This window comes from Protopterus annectens, chromosome 1.part1 (assembly GCF_019279795.1).
Source record: "Protopterus annectens isolate FY-2018-M chromosome 1.part1, PAN1.0, whole genome shotgun sequence".
NCBI lineage: Eukaryota > Metazoa > Chordata > Ceratodontiformes > Protopteridae > Protopterus > Protopterus annectens.
This window is the reverse complement of record NC_056726.1, coordinates 1,614,523,825-1,614,549,229: the sequence shown is the minus strand read 5'-3', so window position 1 is coordinate 1,614,549,229 and position 25,405 is coordinate 1,614,523,825.

The window sequence follows — 25,405 nt, the reverse complement described above, 5'->3', positions numbered from 1 at the left end:
AACAGAGGCACTAGGAACTAAGGTCGGGTGGCACTATGCCAGGGTAATCCTATGGGCTAGGCTTGTAAAGGCTCCAAGGCCATTAGCCTAGTACACACCTATGAACCCATGAACCTATATATAGATACACACACACACACACACACACACACACACACACACACACACACACACACACACTGCACACACACACTCATAAATGTACACATGCACTACAATACCGAAAAACCAAAACCGCGGTACATACATACCTACATACATGATTGCTTTAGTACTACATTCCTGTACTTTCTCTTCTGTTCTGTTTCAGGGAGTTTGTTGTTTGTTAATGGACTTTGTTTTCTTTCCCTATTTCATCTGATTTCCTCTGTGTTGTGTAGGCAGAGGCGGGAGGAGGGTTGTTACTTCACTTAGGATTTGGCCTTGGGAGAAAAAAAGGCATTTCCTGTTCAGTTTGTGTGTAAAGTATATATCTATTTTTCAACACCAGTGATAACAGTAAGTTGTGCAACTTGAAGCAGCAAATTTTATTTTTTCATGTCATCTCAAAAAATTAGAAACATTAATTGATAAAAGTCAAGAACATCTGTGCGACAATAAAAAATAACTTTTTCAAAGAAAGATGAAAGACACTAGAAAGATACCAGCATGTCACTATATAAAATAACATTTACAGATTTCTAGAAAGAAGGCAGTGTAGTATACAAGTTCAAATTGTATTCTACTGCAGTCGACAGGAAAGTTATTTGAAATGTCAAAACTCGTAATCCACTAGATAACTCAAGAGACTTATACATTTTAGGATTAAATATATATCTTCTATAATGATAACAGCATATAGAATGTTGCATGACTAACATGAAGAATGGATCTTTGAAGTCTCCTGTACCAGTATCCTGACCTAAGTTGCTTCATATGTGTAAGATGTAGCTCTTTTTTTTGAAAACATCTTCTAATTAGGTATTCCCACTAGTAACAAGCTTCTCCTTTTCAAGGACAACCTAGGAACACTGTATGGTCAAGTGATTTGCCGATATCCGGTAGGCAAATAGGGTTAGAAGGGATCAAACCCTGTACCTTTGACTACAGGTAACTGCTTATTAATAGCTCAGATCCTTAACTCTCTGCAGTATCAGCACACAATTCTTTTACTCATGAATCCAACAACAGTAAAAACATAAGTCAAGTAATTAAATCCCAAGGAAAATGGATAGCAGAATCACAGAAGAGAAGGCAGTCCATAGTATTACTCAAATGCTCAAAAGATTTTATACAAAGAGCTAATGTACTTAAGTACACCTACCAGATGGCATACATCTTAATAGTCACACACAAATGCACACACACATGGGTTGGCAAACATACAAGCACAGACACACAAATGCAGATACAGACAGACATATGTAAATAAAAACATCAGCAAGCTACTCAAACCCATGCTGGTTTTGGATTTCAAGAATTTAACACTAGCATATGAAAAATTTCACATTGATTTATAGCTATAAACCAATATTAGTTTTGCTGTTTAGAAATCATGCAGACAGCAATGTAGAGACAACACTTTTATTTTATGCTAAGAATTATAGGACTGATAGTACACAGTCACCATGCCCCACTATTTTAAGAATGGCTACTGACAGACATCATATTCCTAATATAATTGAGTTACAGGGCATTGAACAAAGGCCAAATATAACTGGCTGGGTTTCCCAGATCTCAAAATGACTGCTCTAAGACAAAAGCAAGTGACTTATTGTGCCTGCCACAGAAAAATTGCAAATAGTATTTTCCATGACCTCTACATTGATTTTTTTTAGTGCCTGATCTGTAGTTTTTTTTTCAGTCTTTTATGTTCCACTTGACAGGTTATTTGTACTTTATTTTAAATGAATGACTGTGGGAGCAAAATGAAGTTTGCAGATTGCCGAAACACCATTGGCAGAAAACCCTCTTACAAAAACATTGCTTCCTTGAAGGAAGTAGGAATAGACAACACATCAGACAGGCAGACAGGTACAAACACAAAACACACACACACATATGGACAGTTAACAAATGCAATCAACTACAGGGTAGCCACTGCTTAGAAAAATAACTATTTGTTTCCTAGAGTTGCTGTAACCTTTGAGTGTAACCATATATGACATAATACAATGAACAAGAAGAGGAGTCTTTCTAGTTCCAACCTCACCGCCACAAGTGTTGGGGCAAAAATATAAAACACAGAAACTAGTGGTCTTAAAAATTTCACTGATGAGCTCAGTCACAATAATTTCCAAAAATCATGAAACAAATTATTCTGACTGAGGTCATCAATGACTTTGTAAGACCACTACTTTCTGTGTTTTTTTATTTTTCATATATGACATAGTGTAACTCATGACTACAGTGGTTTAATCAACTGAGGCAATACTCAAAATGTGACAATGGTGCTGCACTGTTTTACTAAGATTGCTTTCCTATCTTTTTTATACTTTTTAATGTGGCATCTGTCATATTTTTCTCAAGATGTTATGTGTTCCTCTTACAGTTCATTGACCTCCATCTCTCAGAGGTTTGATAGTGGATGATGAATAAAATATCTCCATTCAGCTAGTTTAGATGCAAGAAATTGGTACTATTTTCATACTGAATTGACAATACAGTGACTGCAGCCATTGCTGTTCCTTGCTTTTAATCTGAGCATTTGGAATGTTCTCCCAAACATTCCTTACATTTTGATCATTATAAGTTTGCTTCAGTTGTTGTTGATCAGTCCTTATTTTCATAATCTTGCACCTTGTACAAGACAAAAACTAGATGACACAGAATCACAGAATGCCCAGTGCAGCTGGGACATGTAGTCATTTACATCTTGCCAGTATCCACCTTCAGACCTTACCTCCTTTTTCAAGGCCCAATAGACCTATCATACCTGAGGTGAATTAATAAATATCATTCGACTGTTTATTTCCTTCTTAAAGGAAGATAGTGTGTTGCACTGCTTGATCTGAAGAGGAAGCTTGTTACAGAGAAGGGATAGTCATCATGTGACAAATATGTCCCTCTGGCATGATTTATTTGTTTACTGAAGAAGATACAGATCATATCTTGTTCTAGTGTTCACTAGGCTGTTTGATTTGTGGAGGTCTTGGGCTGCCAAATCCCTAATGGCCCTGAAGCCAATGCACAGATCACCCCTAAGTTGCCTGTGGAACTGTGAATACAGGAGCAAGACCTCCAACTTCTCTTAGTAGCTTGGGTCCATTTCTTTTTGATTCTTTTTCCTCAGGAACCTTTGAGATCTTTCTAATGGGTTGACATGTTTAATAAAATGCATCCCTAAGGGAGCATTGTATTTGATGATGGGCATGATCAGTACAGAATATAGAGGGGTAGGGACTTTATGGGATGTAAAGGAAAACATACTTTGTGATCGGATATGTCACATAGAAGGATTTCCTGACTATTGTTGTACTATGATGGTCAGAGGAGATGGAATAATCTACCCATGTTCACAGATTTCTCACAATTATTTTTAGGAGTGGGATGATTTCTATACTAAAAGATTGGTGGGAAGTTTATTTACTAAATTCTATACTATTACATTTCTTTAGCATTTAGTTTTAGCCCATTTTCCAGATATTAACATGGGTAAGTTTGGTATGTAGCATCTTTATATCAGAAGGGGGCTAGAGTATAATACCCAATCTACAATCATCTGCAAACTTGATTAACTAGAGTTTTGCATTTTGATTTGGAGATCAAAGACATTTATACCAAATACCACAGATCCTAGCATGGATTCCACTGGCACCCCACTGGTTACCTTCATGTTTTCTGAGAATGGGCCTTCCACCTTCACAGTTTGTGTTCTGTCCCTCATCCATTTAGCTATCCATCTAGCTACATAGAGATTAATTTGGAGTTCATTTAGCATTTGATAATGCCGACATTTGGTGTGGCAGTGAAAGTGGTGCAACAGGTAGCACAATTGCCTATGGTACAGAAGGTTGTAGGTTCTATTACTCTACCAAGTTATCAGATTGCTGAAACTGCAGTGCAGCATAAAAGGGGTGCTGCACTCTTGAATGTGTTGCCCTTTGGATGAGATGTTAAACAGAGGTCCCATCTGCTTGAGCTAGTGGTAGCCGAATTGGATGCAAAATATCCAATAGCACCTATTGAAAAGAGTAAGGGAAAGTCCTTGATACCCTGAACAAAATTCCCTTAGCACCACAAATACTACATTAGGTCTCCCTTAAAAGAGACACCTAACAAAGTCAACAAAGGATAAACAATGCCATGTTGAGGTCAAGGTATGCTATATGGACAGCCTAAGCACTCACTGTCCAGGTTCATCTTGACATGTCAGCACTCTTAGCACCTGACAAACAATGCAATGCCATTAATTTTTTGTCCAGCCTGGTGAAAGTAGAGTGGGTGTTTTACTATGGAGTTACCAATCATCAGTACATTTTTATGAATACAAAGTAAAGGTGAGTTTTTCTTGTTTCATGAGTATGGTATATAGTATTATATGGTCAGACAATTGTTTTTATATTTTAATGAAATGTACTAGTCATTATATATTTCAATGAAATGTACTGGTCATTATATTTTAATGAAATGTACTGGTTATTATGTATTCAGCTTCTCATACAATTTAAATATTTTAAATAATTTAAATATCTTCATTATTTCATCATTGTTTATAATTCATATATTTACATATGTGAAATTACACATTTTAAGTGAATACATTTTTAGTGGATACATCATATTTATTAATTTTTAGTATAGATTTTATTTATATTGATTCATTTAATGAACTTATTGTTGAATTGATAGGGAATGCATACTTTTGTATGTGATTACATGAATTGTTAAAATAGGCACTGGGTCACTTTAAACTTTTGTTTAGGGGGTGACTTTTGGCTCCAAAAGGTTTTTAATATTTCAAAAAACAGCTGTCATGCATTCTGATGAAGTCCACCTTAGTGTGGAATAAAGCGCTTAATATGCATGTGTTCGTGCTTTATATGGTTCATTAAAAGAAGTATTGTCGCTTACTCCATGCATTGGCTTTTGTTTTGTATGCTGTATACATCCGTTACCAGCTTGAGGTTTCAGCTTTTTGCTTTGTGGACATTTACAAACAAAAACGTGGAAAAAAAAATACCTTTAAACAAGTCCAAGAGTTTAGAACATTAGGGACATGAATTATATTTGGTTTTCTGAATACGTTTTTTTATTTTTTTTTTAATTGCTTCTTTATTGGGTACCAAAAGCATTTGCAATAGTTATCTATTGGAGGTGCTCTACTAATGCAGAAGCATTTATAGTTACTTAAATTAAATATAAAGCCAGCACTTTTAGCACAGCTTGATATTGGGATTGGCTCTGACTAGGCTTGTTCAGGTAAAACTTCAGTCAAAATGCCTCCACCTATTGGGTGCAGGCGTGTGCTGCATAAAGCATAACTCAGGGCAGTATATCTGATCCAGTAATTTAAACAAACCAATGAAAGAAAAGCTTTTGGCTCCACCCAGTAATGCTATGTTCATAAGTTTAGCAGAACCTTATACTCAGTGAATAGAATAATCACCACTATCACTCTGACTGCCCCACACAATTGACTAAAACTTTGATGTAACAGTAACTTAGTTATAAATAGTAAAAATTGAGGAAGAACAGTAGATTTAGCACACGGGAAAGAACACAGCAATTAATGAATTCAGCCAGATGACTGTAAAATAAAACCTTTCTATTCCAATAAATAAAATGAAATAAAACAAGCGAAATGGTCCAAACAGATAAAATGGAGGGAAAACAGTAAATGTAGCAGAAGGATACAATATGATAATCAGTAGATTCAGCCAAGTGAAAAACTTGTTTAAATACCACTAAAAATGCAAAAATCAGGAGACAGCAATGAGTACAAATGAAATAAGCTACTTCTCTGATTTCTGGATTTAAGATGAGGGCAGAATGCCATCTTTAGCTTTCCAGCATGTGTGTACTGACACTAACTCTTTGAAGGCTTGTAGCAAAGACTTGAAGGGCCAGTGTACTACTTAATATTCATGCAGTGAATGGAGTGCTTCAGTTCTGCTTCAGAATTGTAAAAATCAGAAATGTGTTGTGTGCTTTTCTAGACGGAGACCTAATCATAACAGCACTTAAAGTTGCTAAGTACGCTTAAGCTCTGTTAAAATCTGGTCTCACACGAGGGACAAAAAGCAAGCCAGTGCTAGCTGTCAAACTATGACAGAAGGTAAAACAGCTTTTAAAAGTTGTTAGAACTTCACTCTACCACACTTACAAACAAAAGTTTGCCGAACAAAGTGTGTAACACCTTTTAAAGTTATCACTTCTACAGAGGAAATCTTTTCTGACTGCTGTCCGTCCCACTCATCTGTCTCTGATTTTACAGCATATCCCTGATTCTTGTCCCATCCTTTGTTAAATTTATAATTACAGTCAGACAATAATGCCAGACATTAGAATTTTGTATTTGTAACTGTTCAGAAAATGCATATCGAAGCAAATTCAGCTATTGTATTACCTTTTTCGGTGAATTAGACCAAAGTTTAAAACCAGTCCCCAGTTTTGATCCTTTGACCCCCTTCCTCCTTTAGATGTTGGTTTGCCCAGAATTCTTAAAAAAAAAGAAGTTGAGATGTATGCTACTGTCTGTTTGAAAATGAAAAGTGCTTTGCTGGCTTTGAAAGATAGTAAAACAATATGTGTTCTTACAGTCTCTATTTTCTTCCTTTTTAATTTTTTTAATTTTTCCTGTAACTGGTACACAGACAACGTTCCATGCACTACAAAGAACTGATTATGTCACAGATCATAAACATGTCTTACGTTGGCTCAACATGGCTACCAAGTTTCATTACTCAAAACCTAGCTTCACTCATGAGGTTACTTTCATCACTTCCATGTCCTAAATATATAATAAGCTGGTTTTGATCAGAAACCCAGTCATAATCCTTTACATAAGCATGACAATTTGTCAAATAAGAAGCTTCCTATTGGCTCATTTTAACATTACATTAAAAAGGATTTCAGCTACACAAATTTCAAACCCAGACACTGGACAGGTATTATGACATCAGTAAATCTATTATATCACTGATATTATCATTAATTATAGTTTATTACATCCTCTAGCTTAACTATAATGTTCATGCTTTGTTTAGTTTAACAGTTTTCATAAACTGTTAGAACCCAGTACTTGGAAACATGGAGGAAAAGTTATTTTTAGCCCCATGAAGTGTCACATAATTCTTCTTCTTTAGGGTTTAGTCATGAATTTAACATGAAAGATACCAGGTGCTACAATTAGGGATATACAGAATAGGCTAGAGGGGACTAGAATTTACTAGAGGAAAACTGGCAAAGGAACCATGATATCAGGAGAAAATAACTAGATAGGTGAAGGCAATAAAATGGGAACAGACCAAGAATTCATTTGGACTGATATCAGAGTATAGGCAAAGAGAAAGAAATAGGGGGATCCTAAGTGAAAGAGTAGCACTGGTAGAGATTTTAGAAGAATCTAGAACAGAAGGTGCTGTTAAAAAGGGATAATTAGTAGGCCAGATAAATGTCAGTTTTTAATTTCCTTCAATAATGGTGGCATACTGTAATTATATCATGCCAGTTTTGCAATGTGGGGGTCTGAACAATTTATGTGCATGTTGTTTATTTATGTCACACATCAGTTGATTGTTAAAATAATCTAACATTTTGCTCAAGATTAAATTCTTGTGGATGATATACTCTCAATTTTTATGTGCTTTATTTCAAGAAAGAATAGGGCACATTTATTCCTGGAATATCTAAAGACAGAAAGAGAAATTCTCTAATCATCTCTTTTAAGGTCCTTAAAACACTGTAGTCTAGGTAATAGATAACCTTTTCTTTGTAGTTTACTTATAAAACTGCTTGTCATGCCCTTTAGAACACATTTAATATTTAATGAATGAGATAACACAGCTGGATTTGGTTACCATATTTGCCAAGGATTTCTTTATTCTTGAGAAAAGGTCACCTTTGAAAATGACTTTGAACAGAAGAAGAGTAATTTCTTTCATTCTTTTCTCTGAAATGTGTTTAGATTAGAATGAATAATGTATAGGGTACTAGGACATAAACTACAAGAAGTTGACATACATTGTACACATCTCAATTTCAAGAATTAAATAGCTGCAGACATCAACTCTTGTTTCTGTTCCGTATTTTGAAAGCCTGTGAATTAGTTGGCTGAATTATGTGCTACTTTAGACCTTGCCAAAACAGAAAGGTAAATGAACATAGTGTATTTGAAGAAGTATTATTCAGTGTCAGCTTAATTTGAAACAATCCAGAAGCATTCAAAAACACTGGATGAAAAATTTGGTTTCAGAGCAGAAACCCAGAAGTAGGTAAACAATGCATTTAAAAAAAGTATGAACTAACAGAATGCAGTTATGAAAGTACAGTGCAGTGAAAATAAATTGTGCATGAGTAGCTAAACCTCACATAACTGAATAAATGTTGCATTTTCTTTTCCTTCTGAGTGATGACATTTTAGAAGCAATAATGTACCAAACAATTTGACTCAAAATGTGCTGCAGTCATAGGAGAAAATGCAAACTTTACAAAAATATTCTAAAATCCGATCCATTAGCTCTAACTAGCTTTCTGATTCTTCTTCTTTTTAATTTTATTTATTTTTGTTGTAATAATGAGGTACATAATATTAAGCTAGTAAGAACAAAAGTATGTGTGCAGTTTACTCTTGTGTATATAGACAGTAGTAGCACTTCCCTGTACAAAGATATATTAAGAAAAATAATTAACTAGGGAGCCATAAATGATGTTAGGAATGCTAAAGAAGTCTGCCAATCCCAGAATGAGAGGAATAAGATTTGCTATTTTATTATTTTTTTATTTTATTTTATTTTTTTTATTTTATATTTGATAACTGGGTATGTGGCCTAGTCCATAGACCCTTTTCACCCATGGCGTGAGACAGAAACATGGTTGCATACTATTTACTTGACATCAGTATCATGTTTAATTGGATATCTGAAATCATGTGACAGGGCTTATTTATTTTATTTATTTAAAATTTGCTATCTGGGGTAGAGATAGATCCTATTGGGGATACTTCAGTATCACCACAGGTGTTTGCTTCATGTCAGCCAGGTATAAGCAAGGCAGGAATCATGTAATCATGTAAAACAGTGTGACACAACTACATACATGTTATACATAAATGTTAAATCCATTAAACCATTAATTATTAGATATTTTTAGTGGCATTAGAATATTTAGTATGTAAACAGAATTCAGTCATAATTATGATAAAGACATGCTAGTTTCAAAGCCTTTTAACTATTATTGTACTAAACTATGGCTTTGCCATTTTCTTCATGAAAGATGCATTTATATATGGACTATTGGAATAGAGACATTATGGAGCTCTGGGAATGTGGGTGTCAGGCTGGTATAGGCCTAGCATATTGATTTCAATGATGATGATGCCACAATATCAACAAAATAGTATTGATTTTAACAATTGGCTGAGCTTCTGTTGTGTTTCTAAAGAGATCCAATATTTGTCAACATGGAAGGACATGGTTAACGACAATTTGCTTTGCCAGAGATGGTCTGCACCTGTCCCCTCTAGGCTTTTGAATACTGGCTACATTTTTATTCATCCCCATAATGCCTTTTTAGGCAATGGCAAATTGAAAAACCTACTGACATAGCAAGATCAACTCAACTAAAAGTCAAGGTGTTAAAGCTCAATGCCAGGAGCCTAAACAAAAAACTACACTTCCTCCAAGCCATCCTTACACTCCAGAATATAGACATCTCTGTAGTTATTCAGAAATGATTTAAAGCCACAGACAGAACCTTGGCATTGCAAGGTTTCAGTACTTTCCACACTTTGAAAGGTGTAGGTTTCTCAGTATACATCAATAACAAGCACACCTCTGGGTTGGTTAAACAGGATGACGTGACAGATTTTCTCCATGTGCAGATCGCCGTAGATAAAATCCTGTACCATATCCCACCTAGCTATAATTCAACCCCTATGTTCTAAGAAACTCATAGCACATGTTTAGCCCTACTGGAGACACTTACCATCCAAATGAACATCTTACTCATGGAGAACTTGAATTATCCCTCTACAGACTGTAAATCTTGCACTGTGTCAAATCTGCAGGCACGGAGATTCCTGGGCTTTGTAAAAATAAATACGCTTGATCAATTAGTGCACATGCCTACTAGATGCGCTAACATACTGTATCTCATGCTCACAAATACGGGAGAATGCTGCACCTCCTCTTACCCCAATGTGACCGCATCCCTGTTATGGTCCAACAATAAAGCTGTTTCCTTTGAAACCAGAATCCACATGGCAACCCCAGTAAACCCTGTAACAGTTAGGAACTATTCAAAGACACACTGCTTTTTAAAAAAAAAAATAGTTTATCAAAATTCATTGCCCCTGCTAACGTAAAGAACACAGCAGTCTGTGTAGAATTGTTCACAGAAATTCTGTACAACCATGTCAGCAGCTGCACTGTACCTACCAGAAGCTAGCCCTAGAAACAAAATACCCTGTTGGCATTCCAAATTCAACAGGATGTACAGCAAACAAAACAAAATCATGGCTAAAATCAGGAAGTGCCATTCACATAAAGATAATAACTCTCTTATCAAACTAAACAGGCAACTAAGAGGGTTAATTAGAGCCAATAAAGCCATTTTGAGGTTAAGGTAGCTTTCCAGGCAAAAGACAACTATAGGACCTTCTTCAGCTATGTCAAAAACCTCAAAGGCTGGACACAGTAGAGTGGTGAGCTCGTGGTTAATGGTTCCACATTCGCAGAGCTGGACGATGTTGCAAATCTGTTGGCTGAAAAATTCAGTTCCAGTTTAACCCCCCCCATTGACTCCCAGACTGCCTTCAAGAAATACCTTTAAATATAACCCCTCCAGCTATAAACAGAGAGCATATCCTGGCTGAGCTCACTAAGGGCAAAAACACAGCCTCAATGGGCCATGATAACGTCCTTGGATGCCTCTTTAATTTCTCCAAATCTTTTGGGTTTCTAATACCATGATGGGAATGGACCCCGTTCCTAAGTCAAAGTATGATTAAAGTTCATGAAATTAGTATTGTTTCAATCTTTGATGTCAGCCAGAAGTACTCTTCCCAGCACCCGCAATTTGCCCGATAACGACTCCTTCTGCAATTCATACAGAGTTACATGTATTGGTAACATATCTAAATATGGTTGTAGAATCTTTTTTATAAGACTCATTGCTCCTACTACTGTTGGAACTATTTGGCTATCTTTTTTCCACATTGCCCTCATTTCTGCCTGCAAATCCTGATATTTTATGACTTTGTGTCTCTCTGTAAGCAAGACCTTGTAGTCACCGGGTGTAGCAATTTCAGTGATCACTGCTACTTTTTATTCATCCTGAATAGTCTAAAATATGACCTATAAATGCCACTGGAGTTACTGTTCAACTATAGTTTCTCCCTTTCATAAGAGTGGACCATTAACAGATCCTAGAGCCATTAGTATAACTAGAATTATTTGCAAATTCATGTGAAGAATTATCATGGATTTGATCAACAAAGACATAAGAGACCTTAAGATGCTGGACCCATCCCAGTTTGGCTTCATCAAAGGAATGTCATGGCTACTGAATCTGGTGGACTTCTTTGAAAAGGTCAGCAAAGCAATGAATGAGGGTAAAATGGGGAGTGCAGCCTACTTTGATCTGGGTAAGGCATTTGATACAATGCCCCACTTCAGCATTGTTAAGAAATGTATGGATCTATGGATAAACCTCTTTATATCACAATGGGTAGCCAGCTGCCTTGCAGATATAACCCAAGAGGCTCAGATCGGTCAGACAACTTCCAAAAAGAGACCTGTCACCAGTGGAGCCCATCAGGGCTCCATGCTGGACCTACAGCTCTTCGATATCTACTTGTCACAGGTCAAAGCCAATCTCAAAGGCCTTTTGCTGACCAAGTTTGCAGATGATTGCAAACTGGGATCACTCATAGAATCCCACCAAGATACAAATACCCTACAGGAAGGAATAACATAGGCAAATGACTGGTGTCAACAGTCTTGATTTAAAACTCAATGCCAAGAAATGCATTCTACTACCTTTTAGGATGTTAGACACCCAGGGAAACTATGTCATCAATCAACACCAATAAGAGCTGGCTAACAAGTCAGGGATCTAGGAACTTATGTAGATTGCAATTTAGCTTTCAAACAACATGCATCCAAGGTAGAAAGAAAATCATTTTATGTTGCTCAACTTTTAAGTAAGGGCATGGCATCTAGGTCCAGGGAAGTTATCATACCACTATCCTCAATCCACATCAGACCCATCATAGAGTATAATGTCCCCTTCAGTATGTACCTGACCAAACACATGCAGCAATTATAAAGACTACAATGGTTCCTAACAAAAAGAATACATGGTGTAAACATAATGTCCTTTGCAGATCACCTCAAAGCTCTATCTTTATACTTGGTCTCATACAAAGTACTGAGAGGTGATCTATACCTGGCATACAAGGCATCCTTCGACACCTGCTCTGATGAATGTTTGCACCTCTGCAAAACAAACACCATTGGAAGTATTAGATCCAAAGTTCTAAATTTTGCTTACAACATAAAAAGGACATGTTAGAGAGACGTATAGGTATCTCAGAGAATTCCTATTCTTTGGAATAGACTCCTCATCGATGTGAATCAAAATCCCTCAGTAACCCTATTAAATCATAAGTTGGATCATTGGATAGGAAATAGGAAATTCATCCCTGATCTAGCACCTATGTCTCTAATGGGCACAGGCAGGCAGCAAATTATGTCATAACCAAAAATCATCCCTATATAAATGTCCAAAACATAAACACTGAGGTCACATTTGGGTTACATGGCTATGTTTATAAAGGAACTAGTGGTCATTAGCCTAGTTTACACCTATGAACTCTTTTAAGTGATGGTGGAGTGTTTTGTTTTTTGTTTGTTTTTCTTTTTTAAGATGAAGGTCTTGTAGGTCTTTCATTTGATATCACAGGTACCACCAAGGAGCTAAAAAGATTTTATTAGATGTTATATTCCCAAATGCAAAGTTAGAGGCAGTTATTCTAATTTTAAGTAATTATTGTGGCTTCCCAGAGAGTAGAAGGACATGGATGTTCATAGTGTGTATGCTAAGGAGTGGTAGATATCAAGGTGGAAGAAGTTGAAGGTTACTGTGACCTGTAAAGGGGTTAAATATGAAAGGGAATCCAACTGCCTTACTGTATAGTGAAATTGTGTTGCTCATAAGAGTCAGAGAACCTTATTTGCAGTCATTTGTAGGAGTGTTTTTAACAGAGGTGTTACTGATAATTTGATAATGGTGTTCATAGATTACTACTAGGCTAACTGCCCTTGTGGGCCATTTTAAGCCTACCTAATTACTCCATGTGAGAATCAAACCCTGCACCCTATGTCTATAAGGTAAACACCTTAACCACTATGCCAGTCTCCCTTCTTAATACATATTCTTATTTTAGCACAGTGATACTGATCTTCTAGACTAAAAAGTGATTGAGTTTCTATGTTTATAGCAAATTCCCAGATGTCACACCTTGCTGCACTCTTTTCAGAATACATCTTGAAACAATAGGACTGGTCTAACCAGGTCCAAAACAAGTATGTACGTCAATGGAGATCACAAAATTGCAATCGTTGATGTATAGTACAAAACACAAAACTCACCAAAACTGTGTTAGCAGTTGTCCTACACTCAACAAGTGGGGCTAAACATACATCTTCTAATTACTGTATATGTACTAACTGAGTATTGAAGTAAAACAAAAATTCTCTGAGATATCATAATCATGGAATTATTATAGAGTTCACAGTATTCTCACTTCTGTGATTTTACTTTAGAATTTTAATACAAGTACTTTGTATTTCTTCCTGATACTTCAGCTCCTGCACTGCCTAGCAAACAACCATTGTCATCCTGGAGTATTAGCCTTAAAGTTATCAAATTACCAAAGCAGAAAATGTTAAAAACTGTGGCAAGCAACTAGCCACTACCCTCTTCCATGTTGAAAAAAACAATCATTCTGGGGCCTGCTTTAAGCAGGAATATGATTATAACAAAAATAGATTTTGACAGCTAAAGCCAGCCTGACCCATATATTTGCAATACCATCTCTACTGGATATGCTGCAAATCTTAAATAACTAAATGTTTAGTTTCTACACCACTGACAAGACTTGTCATATGTATGTTCCATGAATTCAGTCACTGTTTTTGATCTTTTCAGCATGGTGTTTGGCTCACTTACATGACTTCTTCAAATTATCCTGCTTTTTTCCCCACATATGCCCCTTTTTTTCTCCTCATGTATTATTAATGCTATTGAAAGATGGCACTAAACTAGCTGATGGATTCTGTTAACAAACTTAGACAATTTGCATTACACCCTCTCATCTTCTGCCCTGAGGACGTAACATGCTGAACTGTTATTGTCTCTGTTCATGTGCCTTCTGATGCAGACCATGTAACATTTTTGTCATTGACCTCAGAAATGGGTGCATATTTTTTGATTTAGACAATGATATTTATCTAAAATTTTGGAAAAATAAAACAAAAAAACAAGCCCAATAGGATATTCTTTAATCAGACAATCTAACAAAACATTCTGACTGCTTATTATTACTTTTCAGTAATTGCAATATCAAATGGATAAATAACAAAGTATAATTTATGCTGCAAAGGTGTTGCCGTCATCTATTTCAATGTACTGACAATTCAATAAGAAAAGAAAACACTGCCGCTGTCTATGGATTGAACATAGGATCCCCTACCCATGTTATGTGCAATTGAAATTGCCACTGGACCAACAAGGAGTCTTTGGAAAGCCAGTTAACCAGTTTTCCACAACAACAGTTGATTTACTTTCAACTAGAAAAATCACTATGATGGTAATATTTTAAGCATACAATGCAGAACAACCAAGAAAAAGATTTACCCCTGTCTGCAGATTAAAGCCTGGATCCCCCCCCCCCCACACACACACACATATGAACAAATTTCATGTTGTTGGTGTCACTGCCATTCAACCAACTGAAAGTCACTGGACAGCAAGATATTCTGTTTCCCAAAAGATAAGTTGGTTCTGCTTTCACTACCAACAAGGGAAGCTCAGTGGATAAATGTCAAATCCTTCACAACAAACAAAAACAAAATAAAAAAGGTCCCCTTCTTTTCAACATCTTTATAAATAACCTCCATACTGCCTCCTGCCAAAGTACCATTAGTCAATATGTGGATGATTCGACTATTGTATCTACTGCAAATAATATAACTTGTCTAAAACAAGTAACACAAACTGCATTCACATCCATTAAAACCTGGCTCAACGATGCAAATCTCTTGCTAAACCCAAACATAACCAAGCTACTTCTCTTCGCATTTAAATCATACCCCACTAACATTAAAATATATTCCTTTAATAACCCAAAAATAGAACTGGTTCCCCATGCCAAATTATTTATTTATTTATTTATTTTTATTTTACATTTGTTGACCAGAATAGTCCGACTGGATATATGTCCATTTTCAGCGGAGGCCCAGGGAGAAAAGCTCAAAGATAATAATACAAGATAATAATAGACATTGAACATTTAGTAAATGCTAGTTTCAAGCGGATTACAGTCATAAGCGATACCAGGATTTAGCACATACAGTACTAACTTATTATAAAACACTTTACAAAACATAACATTATTTTCAAAGTTATATATACATAATGTTACATTCAGGTTTAAGACACATTGAGCAGTAGTTATACAACTGACCCTTCCTGAAATGGAGTGGTAAAAAAAAGTTAGAAGTACTTGAAGGTAAGGCACCTAAGTAATAGAGAGGTCACTAGTCGGGGTTAGTGCAAGAACATAACCAATGAGTTTTGAAGTATTTCTTGAGTTTGATTTTGAATCGAGTTAGTGTGGGTTCTAGGGTCAAGTCAGCTGGGAGTCTGTCCCATGTTTTTCCAACAGAGTTGGCAAACAGAGAGTCCCCAGCTGAGTAGCTGGATTTGTATATTTGAACTAGGAGTCTAATGGATGATCGCAGTGGCCAGGTGCTAGTGTAGGGGCTGATAATATTTTTTAGTGTAGGTGTATTTTCTGGTTGGTAAAGGACTTTATGAGCCACTTTTAGCTGGTTGAGCTGCAGTAGGCCAGGCAGTTAAAGCCATCCTAGGCGATTTAGGTTGTTACAGTGGTGTGTCTGGTAGGCTGTGCCAGTAGCAAAGCTGGCAATGTGGTTATAGCCGGATGATAGTTTATTAAGATCTGTTTTGTTTAAGTTAGAGAATAGATGTGAGGCATAGAGAAGAGTTGATAGTAGCTGGGAATGGGCAATTGCAGTTCTAGCAAGTGGGGTAAGGAAAGGTTTAATTTTGTACAAAGAGCCAAGTTTTTTATTAATGGTTTTGATACTTTGATTGATCTGCACATCAGACTTCAGGTTATCAACTATGACACCCAGTAGTTTAGTTTGGGCTTCTGGGGAGATGATAGTGCCATTGTTACTGGTTATGTTCAAGGATGGCAGGGGGGCCCTGCATGTGGGGGAGAAGAGGAGCAGCTTAGTTTTTTGGGGTTTAAGATTAGATGTTGTTTGGAGAGCCATTTTTCTACTGTATTAAAGTTATTTTGGGTTAATGTGAATAAAGTAGCTGGTGAGGTGTCAGAACAAATCAAGGTGGAGTCATCCGCATATAGAATGCAGGTAGCATCTGGGATGACTGAATGAAGGTCATTGATAAAGATGGAGAAAAGAAGGGGTCCTAGTATCGAGCCCTGAGGGACTCCTAATGTGATGGGTAGGTGAGATGATAGCTTGTCCTGCCATAGGACTGCCTGTTGCCTGCCCTGCAGGTAGGATTGAAACCATTGGAGTGCATGGTTGTTTAAGGAGAAGGTCTTCAAGGTATTTATAAGCATTTTGTGGTCAACCATGTCAAAAGCCTTGGATAGATCTAGAAAGAGTGCTGAGGATAGTTTGTTATTATTGCGGTTGTGGTTAATGACGTTAGAGAAAGGGAGGAGGGCAGAAGTAGTAATGTAGTGTGGCTTAAAAGCATACTGAAAGTTGGACACCAGCTTGTTCTGTGTGAGGTAGTGTATGAGCTGTATGTGTACACACTTCTCCATAATTTTAGCTATTGGTGACAGAATAGCTATCGGTCTAAAGTTTGACAGTTCAGTGGAACTGCCCCCTTTATGGAGAGGTATGACATAGGAGATTTTCCATATATGGGCACAGTATTTTCTTAAGTAGGGCATGAATAAGTTGAGTAGGAACAGGTTGGAAGGTAAAGTATGTTTGGGTACTGGGTGTGGCTGCATTAGAATTAGAGCCATTGGGAAAAAGTTAACTGTCTAGAGACTGGATAGTCTCTGTGAAGAAGCTGTTGAAATTATTAGCAAAGTCTACTGGTGAGTTTTGTTGGGAAGCTGAGGGGGGTGGAGTGGTGGTTTGGCCTGGGTGGAGTAGATTGTTTATTCCTGCCCAGAACTTTTGAGGTTTGTTTTGGTGTTTTTGCAGTAGATGGTAGTAGTATTACTTTTTGTCTAAGGTTATGGATTTTTTGGTGTCATTCCTTAGCTGTCTGAATCTTAGCTGATCAAGTGGGGCTTTTGTATTTTGGTAGGTGGCCCATGCTTTGTTTCTGAATGAAATTTTGGTTTTGGTATCTTTAGAAAGCCATGGTGCAATATTAACTTTGGTTCTAATAGAGCGGCTGGGAGCATGGGAGTTAAGAATAGCAAGGAATTTGGTGTTAAAGTATGCTACTGCTTCATCTAGGGGGAGAATTTTTAGTACTGACCAGTTGCATGCCTTAAGTTCATTTTGAAACTTGGTGAGAATAAAATTCTTGTTCTTTCTTAATGTTCTATAGGTGGGTTGGTAGGAGCAGTTTACTTTGAGATTGATTATATAGGTGAGACAGTGGTCACTTAGGTCATCAGGCAAAGTGCCTGATTTATAGGATGGGGTTACGATAGATAAATTATTCTTTGACCTACATATCCAAAATGCCATAAAAAATATCAAAAACTCAGAATGCTATATAGGCCCAAAAATATTATGAACACAAACACAAAAAGAACACTAGCCTCCACATAACTCCTACCCTCCTTACTATATGGTGCTTCTACACTAACCAACCCCCAAACTACATTAGTAAACAAAGTGGAATCTTGTTATAATAAAATTGCCAAATTTGCCACAGGTCTACCATTCCACAAACATTGCTGCACTGCCCTTACTTAACTTACTGAATTTATCCCAACAGCTTAACTACCAACAACTAGCCATAGCTCATAAAATAATCTATAATCCAGAAAAACGCCTTTCTATACATTGTGTTCTCCAAACCTAAACTCCCAATTGATCCATACGTTCCAAAGACAAACTATTAACTCTATATAAGGCAGATACAATTGCAGGACAATCTCTTTACTCCAGTTTAGTAACCAAGTTATGGAAGACATTACCACTAGACATCAGGTCCACACTAAATCACTGGAAGTTTAAATTCAAGCTAAAACAACTAACTTAAGTCAAGCAACTGTCCCTGTTAAAAGTCCAAAGTAATAACAAACTACTATGCTATAAGTCCAGCAACCAAATTTCCTTCTCTGCTCTCTCTATTTCACATCTCTAGCTATTGACTGCCTACATTACTTATATATCTCTGCTCAAACTCGTATTGATTCTACACTCATTCAATACTCAACATTATATGCCCAATCTGTATTTTATCCACTTTTCACCCACAATCCCTTCCCCCAAAAGAAGTATGTAATCTACTGTAATCTACTCTATGCCTACACAAATACACTTTTTTTCTCTGCCTTTTCTAATAACCTCTTCATCCACTTGTAAATATGTTTATATGTATAAATATATATAATGGCAACTAATAATCTTAACAAAGGTAAAATAATTTAAAAACATATTTTCATGGAGAACTGTATTGCAAACAAACCTTCAAGTACTACCTAATTCACATTCATGGCTATTTCTGTTTCTCCATTAAAACTTTGTCAACATGTCTGCATTGTTTATTGTAAACAGCTCTTTTTATACTATTGTACTGTGTTATTGCATTGTATTATATTGTATTATAGTATATGGGGCTGTACTCCCTGGGCCTCAGCTGAAAATGGGTTAACCACCCAGATGAACTTTCTAAGTAAGTGTCAAACAAACTAACAAATAAATAAATAATAAAACTTTAACATGACAAAGTAGGTGCTTTCACATAAGCTTCTACATGTCAAGATACAAAAATATAGTGCAGAAGCAAATAAGCATGGCTAGTGGTCACATTTAAAATCAAATGATTTATAACAAATTCATTTAAAGACATACAAATAACTATATATATGTATATATATATATATATATATATATATATATATATATATATATCTATATGTATATGTGTGTATATATATGTGTGTGTGTGTGTGTGTGTGTGTGTGTGTGTGTGTGTGTGTGTGTGTGTGTGTGTGTGTGTGTGTGCATGTGCGTGTGTGTGTGTTTGTGTGTATATGTATGTGTGTGTGTGTGTGTGTGTGTGTGTGTGTGTGTGTGTGTGTGTGTGTGTGTGTGTGTGTGTGTGTATACATATATATATATATCGGTTCCCTTTATAATTTTGAAATACTGAAATCCCGACTTTCAGTATTTTGAAATTATAATACCAAAGCCTTGAAATTCCGAAACACCAGAAGTGCAAAATTCAAAATAATGACGTTCGGAGCTTCTGGTGTTGCAGTGTGTGAAGGTAAGTATATATGAGTGTGTTGGTTAGGGGCTTTTGTGTATGTTAGTGTGTGTTTTGGCTGTGATGTGTGTGTTTGTGTGTGTGTGTGTGTGTGTGTGTGTGTGTGTGTGTGTGCAAGGGGCTGTGAAATGTGTGTGTGTGTGTGTGTGTGTGTGTGTGTGTGTGTGTGTGTGTGAGTTACCTTTGTGTGTGTGATTGTGCGATCTCGGAGTTAGTGTATATAAGTAGGGGGGTGCAGGGGGGCTTGCCTGGGATTCATGAAGCTCGGCGCAAGAACGACATTAGGCTTGCGCCGACCATGTGGTGTAGAGATGGCGCAGTAGTGCCATATGCATATTAATGAAGGCGCGCTGCCACCACATCCACATGCATAAGACATGTGCATGAGTGCATGGGGCGTGTCCAAGCACCGCATGGAGGCATGGACATGTCGGCTGTTTACGTGCAACCTAAAATGCTGAATAGTACAGACTGCCTCTAATAGTAATCACACCTGTCAGTGTCCGTGGATACTGAAACATATGCAAAACATGCAAGACAGTTTTGCGAACACAAAAATAAGAAGCAAACACAAATGCATGTAGCTGAATTTTGAGTCCCCATCCCTCAAACAAATGACATTTAAAACCTTGTGCCCGTATTCTATTGTAGTGTCGATAATTATACCAAGTGGAAGTGAAACGCATCATGTTAGTGCTCTGCCAATAGCTAAGTCTAGCCCAATGGTCAGGGTTACCACCTGTCCCACATTGTGAGGGTAAGTCCCCCTATGGGCAGTTGTGTCCATACCAAAACTATTATAAATGTAAAATATCCTGCGATCGTAGGACATAATTATGTCCCACATCTTATGTAATAGTCACATACAATAGTTATTTCTGCATGTAAAATACCTACATGTTACAAGAAACAGAATAAGCAAGTAAATGAAACAAAAGAAGCAGCTAAACTGCTACAACAATAAGCTTACATTTAGGCATAAAACAAAAGTACTATCTGTTGTACTGACCGTGGGTATGTGCAGTGGCGGCTGGTGACTTCAAATCAAAGGGGGACTGCAGGAGACAGCTGAATGGGTGGGGCCAACATGAAGGGGTGGGGCCAACTAGAAAGGGGCAAAGCTATGCTCAAAACCACAAAAACTGTTACTTTAATTAAATACTCTACTCTGGGTGCCAAACCATCATTATGAGAGTCCAATCAAGACAAAAATGAAGTGGAGAAAAAAAATATTTCAATGCATTGGCTACATGACAGCTTATTTAATATCTAGATGGAAACAAAAAGGTTGTGAGGCATGAAAAAATAAATTACTTTTTAAATACTTTACTGGAATGCCAGTCAAAATCAAATATAAAAGAACAAGCTGCAGTCAACTCAAACCACTTCTCCTTGCACTGCAGCTCTAATTATAATTTATACTCATCTATTCCTGCTCGAGATATAAGGAGCTTTACAAACTTCAACAAGATTAATGAACAGAAACTAGGATTTTTGATAGAAATAGTATTAGAAAGCATACACACAAACTCAAGCTTTGGCCAGGAGAGCAAGTTTTTCAAGCATCAACAGATGAAAAGTGAAAGGTTGTTTTAAATATTTTGCTTGAAGTGATGAAGTCTGTGTGCCAACTAGAAGAAAAACACTCAGAAGTAACTATTAGAAAAGGTCAGAGGATATACCACCAGCTTGCCGATCAACAGAAACTGCAACCTTAAAGTAGGTATTGAAATAAGCATTAAATTATAAAAACACCAAGACGAGCTGGAACACAATAAGAGAAGGCTGGAATAATAAAATGATTTAATGAACTCTCAAATAAAATTAGCGCTTTCGGCGGAAAAAATACACCGCCTTCTTCAGATTACACAGCAGAACTGAAGAAACAGTTATTTATACATCAATGAAAGGTAATTACCCAATGAACATGAAGTGCATTGTTAAATAAAACAATTGTCATGGCAACCTAAAAGTTAAATCAACCCCCATAACATTTGCACACTGCTGTCAGATGCAAAAACCACATATGAGAACGACAGGTCTAAAATACATTTCTTGCTCATTGTATTGTGAATGACCAGAAAGATGTCTTCTGTAACATTTAAACAAACTTTGTCCAAGTTTTCCAAATGCTAGAAATATTATTATTAGTAAAACAAACAAAGGCTAAAATAGATCACATTCACAAAAGCTGTGCGGTAACTCTGTTTTGTTTCTAGCATTTGGAAAACTTGGACAAAGTTTGTTTAAATGTTACAGAAGACATCTTTCTGGTCATTCACAATACAATGAGCAAGAAATGTATTTTAGACCTGTCGTTCTCATATGTGGTTTTTGCATCTGACAGCAGTGTGCAAATGTTATGGGGGTTGATTTAACTTTTTAGGTCGCCATGACAATTGTTTTATTTAACAATGCACTTCATGTTCATTGGGTAATTACCTTTCATTGATGTATAAATAACTGTTTCTTCAGTTCTGCTGTGTAATCTGAAGAAGGCGGTGTATTTTTTCCGCCGAAAGCGCTAATTTTATTTGAGAGTTCATTAAATCATTTTATTATTCCAGCCTTCTCTTATTGTGTTCCAGCTCGTCTTGGTGTTTTTATTAAATTATAAACAAAATGTATGTGTAGGGGAAGAATGAAATAATGTTTTTTGTGATACAAAGATAGACCAAGGGATAGGAAAACTATAGTAAAAGGAGCCAACAATAACTGTATCCTTCTTAAAGTACCCCAAAGATTGCTATGCAGTACTATCATGTACCACATATTCATATTTGTGTGGTGACAGAAGCATGGCTTTAGAGCAATGAAAGCAGTCCTTATCTTCCTGGTATATCTAAATTTATCTTCAGACCTACTGATATTCATAGGGAGTATCAATTTTTGTCAAGAATATCATCATCACGAGAGATCCTTTGGGACACAACATTTAACATTTAGAAGTCCAAATCACAAACAAGACTAATTACCACTTTATAGCTAGCTAAAGAACACTCTCTATGTCTCCTTCTGAGCACGATAATTACCTTAGCACATTGGTTGAAATTATCATTAAAGCCAAAACTTTTCTACTTGTGGACTTCAACTATCTGTTAATAAACTGGCTGACCTACCCTGCAAATGTTTGGCATGTCCAGTAGTTCCTTGATATTACAAATGCTAAATGTCTTTCACAGATAGATAGCTATCTTAGTAGGAACCCCAATATCCTGGATCCAGTCCTCACAGATATGGCCATTAGTTGCAAACCTCTGTACGTATTATCATGTTTTGTTAAATTAGATAATAATTTGGTGACCTTTTCTTTAAAATTGATGATATTTCCCCTGTAAATAGTTCTGTATTTAGGGACTTCTCAAGACCAAACCTTCTTCAATTACTTAATGACTTAAATACATTATTTTGTAATCCTCCTCCTAAGGATCCCATTGCTTAGGCTGTTACATCTGCCTTTGACTTCCACTCCCACATAAATAGTTGTATTGATAAGGTAGTCTCTATCTGCATCAAGTATACTGAGATCTTTGAAAACAACCCCCTGTGGTGACATATAAATAAATTACATGACAACAGAAAGGAAGTGCTTAATGCTTAAGAGGTCTCATTCTACCTACCTTAAGAGTACGCTTAAGCAAATTAACAGAGAGCTTCAGGCTACCATTAGGAATCTCAGAGATGAGAATGAACTTAAAATAGCCACTACAACCAAAAATATCTACAAATCTTTCTTTAACTAATAGGCTAGCTAACAAAATTAGTGCCAGTTTTACTCCACCAACAGTAATTGTTATTCCACAGGTTCTACAATCCTAGTCACCCCCTTTAATTACTATAGAACAAGTCCTCGCAGCCCTCTCAATAACTAAGAATAATACATCCATGGACCCTGGTAATGCACCTGATTTCATGATTATCAGTGCCACATATGGCCCTTCTGAACCACTGCTAACCTGTTTAATATAAGCCTCTCCACTATTTAGACTCCTGAAGCCTGGAAAACAGACAATGTAATGCCATTACACAAGGGTAGGCCAGCCACAAACCATGGAAACTACAGACCCTTTAGTCTCACTAGCCTCATATAAACAGCTATGGAACTCATTATTTCAGACTTCATTAAGCTGGACATTGAAAATCCCTTGGGTTCTCATCAGTTTGGGGTTGTTAAAGGCAGGTCCTGCCTCTTTAACCTCATTAATGTCTTTGAAGAAGTAACCAAAACAATGGATTCTGGTTAAGTAGTCATAAAACTTATCTAGACCTATCCATGGCCTTTGACACTATTTGCCATGCAGGCATTATTGATAGACATGTAAAAATGAAAATAGCCTTATATTATGCAGTGGATAGCTAACTGGTTTTCTGACAGAACCCATGTAGTTAGAGTTGCAGGTGCCACTACTGAAAACAAACAAACAAACACACAAACAAAATGCCAGTGGCTTACCACAGTGCTCAGTTTTGGGCTGTCTCCTCTTTGGCATTTATTTCTCAGACCATCAGGCCAGCACTCCTGACCTATACTTAACTATGTTTGTAAATAACTGTAAGTTCAGTGTTATTCAATCTACAACTGAATCATAATTGTTCCAGCATGGGTTAGACCACGTTAACAACTGGTGCAAAGATAATGCTCTCAAGTTAAATATAAAAAGTGTAGCATAGTTCATTTTGGTAAAGAAAACAGTTTCACTTACCATATAGGTGATGCACCCCTCAGATTAGAGCTTGTTCTAAGGGATTTAGGCACTCTTGTGGATAATTTTGTATCATAGTCATGATGCCTCCACATTAGTTCAGAAAACCTTTTATCTAGCGCATCTAATTTTTAAGGCCATCTCTACTAGACCCAGTACATCTCAATTCCGCTTTACTTGTATCTTAATAGAAGCACTATTCAATATAGCACACCATTTGGCTTGTATTTGTGTAAATATTTCACAAAACAGATGACTAAAAAAGATCAGTGGCCTCAGAAATCTCAGTTATCAGGAGAGACTCTCAGCACTTTCTCTGAACTCATTCTATTACAGACTGATCTGCAGGGATCTATGTCCAGTCTTGAGCCATGAAAGATCTAACCCTAATTGACCTCCTACTCCTTCACAGAACTAATGGAACCTCAAATACTCAAGTAACAACACTAGACCTTCATCAGCAGATAAACAACACACAATGGAGTGATAGATTCATATCCTAACATTTTACTCAATTATTTTATAAACTTCCACTACACGTCAAACAGAGCATACCCTTGCCAGTTTCAAAGTAAATGTAGATAATTGGATGGGTACCCTCAAATTCTCCCATGGTTTATATTGTCTTGTCCTCTTTGAGGCCACAGATAACTTTTGAATTGGATTTTTTTGGCTAGGCTTATATTGGTTTGCAGACTGTTTGCCTAGTATTTATGAACTGATATGTTAGACTACAAGTGTTGTTATTTTTATATTTGATGGCAAAAAGACATTTAGTGTGTGTGCCTTTTTGTATGTATATGTGA